This window comes from Strongylocentrotus purpuratus, unplaced genomic scaffold (assembly GCF_000002235.5).
Source record: "Strongylocentrotus purpuratus isolate Spur 01 unplaced genomic scaffold, Spur_5.0 spur5_scaffold_18, whole genome shotgun sequence".
NCBI classification, from domain to species: Eukaryota; Metazoa; Echinodermata; class Echinoidea; order Camarodonta; family Strongylocentrotidae; genus Strongylocentrotus; species Strongylocentrotus purpuratus.
This window is the reverse complement of record NW_022145603.1, coordinates 21,822,612-21,826,751: the sequence shown is the minus strand read 5'-3', so window position 1 is coordinate 21,826,751 and position 4,140 is coordinate 21,822,612. Positions and strand designations below refer to the sequence as shown.

Below are 4,140 nucleotides of genomic sequence, written 5' to 3'. Positions count from 1 at the left end.
ATGCTATGAGGCTAATCAGCGGAACACTCACTGCAACACGTGTCAGCAACCTGCCAATACTATCTGGCATACCAACAGCTATTACAGCTCAGACGAGATGGACAAAACAGCTTGCTCCAAAACATGACAGAGATGATGAAATGCTTGATTTTCAACGTACGAACGATCTGTTTCTGTGGTGAATGTAGATCTGGTCCCGTTGGCATTTGGACTCTGAAATAGTCTCGCTACTCCTGTCACGACAAAAGATGATCTGGCTTGAAGGTTTTTTTTAAAGTTAGGCAATTCTTTTCAATTCACAATGAAATATAAATAATTAAAATTTAAAAAAATATATATATAAAAAATGGTTAGTTTTCTGCAATTAAGGTGCTGTACAATAAATCACATTTAAGTTTTTTTTTAATAGAATATCGTATATCTTTTACTTAAATTAAGAGTTTTAAAAAATGTTTCTTTTTGTTAGTATTAAAGGTAAAGACCAGTATTGGTAACGCCCCAATTTCAAAAAATGAAATGAAAGCTCTCATTACCAATCATGTGAAAGAATATGTTTTGAATAATACATGATGATAAAAAATTTGCCGGGAAACCGCCTACTAATTCATATATTTGGTAAATTTGTTTCTCTCATGGTCTGTGAGAGATATAGGGTAGTCCCATATACATCTTTCTGTGTATAGTGCTTGTAACTTTACGAAGAATGGGCCAAATTTCTTATCATTTGATGATTCCAGAACCTTGCAGATGCTAGATGCTAGATGATCAACCTTTTCTGATCGATTCCACAACGTTTCTTTCACAATGCAATCGCATGACCATAACTGGTCTTTACCTTTAATAAATGACAGACTATTTATCTTAATTAGACAAAAATAATTGGTTATATGACATCCTTGCTAGATAGAAGTGTTCATCGATTGATATTAATATTCAAGTTGATATCTCCTTTCTTTTAGCAACCTTCAACCATTAGGACATTTTGGTAGAAGTAGTTTTCTTTTTTTGTAACCCTTGTGCAACTTTTATGCTTTGCAATACCTTATTTAGATAATGGACAGATTTTCTATATTCATCTAACGAAATGCTGTTTCGGGGACACGATACGTCTTTCATCGTTCTTATCACCTCGCATACTAATTGTTTGTTTTAATATAGATGCATTTTTTTTTTCTTCTTAAGAATGACCTACTGGGTTTCATTAAAGCGCCTCTGCACTAGTTTATCCAGGAGGGATTAGATCTCCCTGCATGGTCAATGACAGGTGGTTATCTCATCAAATCAGCTCTCAATAAACATAAGAAAAACGGGACCATGGGGGACCAATGGTCACCGATTAGGCATTGTTTGCTATATAGAGGGCGCAAATAGCTATAAGTAGTGCAGTTATGTTGATGCCTTTCTAAATACATACACATTGAGCAGTGTGCGGTGATGCCAAATACACGTGGTGCCATAAAACATTGTAGTGCCCTCCGATGAATAGACACTCACCTGTAATTTCAAAAATAAAAAAACAAAAACATGCAGATATCGTAAAATTATAATTTTGGTGTATTTTTTCACTGTGTGTACTTTTTTTGGATACGCAACACGCTAGAAAATTTAATACGAATACTACGAAATTATGTGGTAAAGGCTCATTATCGGATATGTTTCAGCTTGCTTTACAACTCTTCTAAATCGTTCATTTATTGTGATGTAATCAATCTGATTTCGTACACGATCCCAAGGGCTTTTCCAAGTACCCTTCTCGGATGTTCCTTGAACCATGGATTCAATTCTGTATTAAATTCTGTCTTATAGGATCTCAATTTTTGCAACCGTTTTAGATATTTATATTTTAGGTATATATATATATATATATATATATATTTCTATATGTATCATATTAACTGATGGATACGTAAAAATCAATTAACACAAATTACTATGTGGCAGATCTAAACCCGCAACTGGGGTGGCGAAAACTTTCAACCCCAAAACTTTTTATTAGAGTGCTGGGCACTTTATAAACCAAAAGAGTTGAAGAATTTGGATGAAGGAAACAGGTTTGTTTTCCGAATTTGTGAACCCAAACTTTCCACTTGAACTAATTAGTAGTCTCATGTGCTTGTCTGAAGAAGAAAAAAAAACCGAAATATGTTATATGCGATTGCTTTATAAACAAAAAGAGTGTATAGTATTCGTGCATATGAGGTTTTTGAATATCAAAATAGTAAAAAAAAATTGCACGGCCCAGTCTTGCTTAAAGTCACATGCACTCTACATTGTGTATACGGAACTACACAAACGTGTGCTTGAAAGACCAGCCCTTTTCAGGGAGTTGTTTCTTTAAGATTTTCTACCTATTTAACGTATATAGAATGTAAAAGCTCATAAACTATTTTACACCTTTTCGAGGACTCAACTTTGAAAGTCATTGCCATTGTGTAACATGAGATTTGATGGGACTCCTCCCACATGGATTCAATAATGGAAGCTAAGCTAATGGGGACCGGGCATGGTGGCTCAGTGGTTAGAGCGCCCGCCTCGTGAACGGGAGGTCATGGGTTCGAACCCCGGCCGAGTCATACCAAAGAATTATAACAATGGGACCTTCTGCCTTCTAGCTAGGCGCTCAGCATATTAGATTGGAGAAGGGTAGTAATAACATATTATGTTATGCAGTGCCCGCTGGAAGAGCAGTTTCATAACTGAAGTGGCTACCCTGGGTAAATAAAACGTTATTATTATTATCATTACTTTGACGCGGGATAAGTGGCACAACCCATCTAACTCGAAAAGTTAATAACCTTTTATACATTTTTTAAATCCCACAAAAGGTCTTAACTGTTTGTTTCAAAAATACATCAACAGCTGTAAACATAATAATCATGATCGCAACTATTTTCGAAATTTAACCCAAAGGCAACTATATCCTTTTGTATATCCAAAAGGTATCATATTCAGATTACATGATAAGGTCATCGTCATATTCACACATTTCAATAGGTGTCGCACAATGCTATTGAAATTTTCTTAGGTTGAATTTTCATCTCCTGCTACCAATTAATCCCTAATGCTACGAAAAAATCATCAATGCTCTCCTCAATAGAGCTCTCTTGTAATTGATTAAATTTGATGCATACATCTTTGTTCTTGTGCCTTGATACAATTTGTTTAATTAATACCTAGGGAGCACAGTAGGTTTTAGGAAAAAAAAGGTCGTTTGGTACCAACGTGTTCAGAGAACCTCCCTGCACAATTGTGCTGCCGAAAAAAATGGCCATGTTTAACTACTGTTGAAAAACTTTGGAGCCTTCTTTTTAGGGGAACCTCAAGTTACCATATGTGATGTGTCATGTGAAAGATAATTACCTTTCCTACGAGATGATATCCGATTTAATATCGTTGAGGGTGATTTGCACACCAATTTTGAGCCAAAAATGTGAATTTTTACATATATTTCCGAAAATATGAATTGCCCCAAAATACATATTTCTCCATATTTACAGAAGTAAATTATGACTACTAACTAGGGGCTTTTTGAAAAGGTTTTCATAAGTATGGTAAACACAATATTTCAATTACAAGTTAATTGCATTTCTAACAAAGAAGTAATAGTGCTCTAAAGTTGACACTTCGATATTAGCTGAAACTGAAATTTGCTTGCTAAGGGCAGTCTTATCCGTAGCAACGCTAACATAGTGAGCTCGAAAATAGAGTTTAACGCGAGTAGATGCTATCATCAAGCAGATGCCTGTGTGATGTCAGATAATGCAGTTTCATCATATTGTAATGATATTTCTCTCTTAGCTCCTGTTACTATGGTAATGATACGCCTTAAAACCAAAACAATGTGTTCTCCGAAACCAAATTTGGCTATCGGTCATATAATAGATACAATAGGACCTGATTTCAAGTGACATACATGATTTGAGGTCTAAATCATGTATTTAGTGTATGGTGTGGTTCAGAACCTTTACACCATTCCCTCCCTCCTTTGAAATGCCCCTCGGCTCCCCCACCCCTATTAAAATCAGGCGAAATTGTGGGATGGGGCAAAATATTGGAGAGGTCATAGTGTGTGTTCACAAACGATGTAGGCTATCGGTCGATTTTTTTTTTTACCCTAACAACGTGAACTTTCTTAGAACG

General features: G+C 35.5%; 1 non-coding gene across 1 annotated transcript; it reads left to right on the top strand.

Moving 5' to 3' along the window:
- Window positions 1-2,500: 2,500 nt before the first annotated feature.
- On the top strand, window positions 2,501-2,573 carry TRNAT-CGU. Its single transcript has one exon. It is a non-coding gene; the product is annotated as a tRNA-Thr (tRNA).
- Window positions 2,574-4,140: the final 1,567 nt, after the last annotated feature.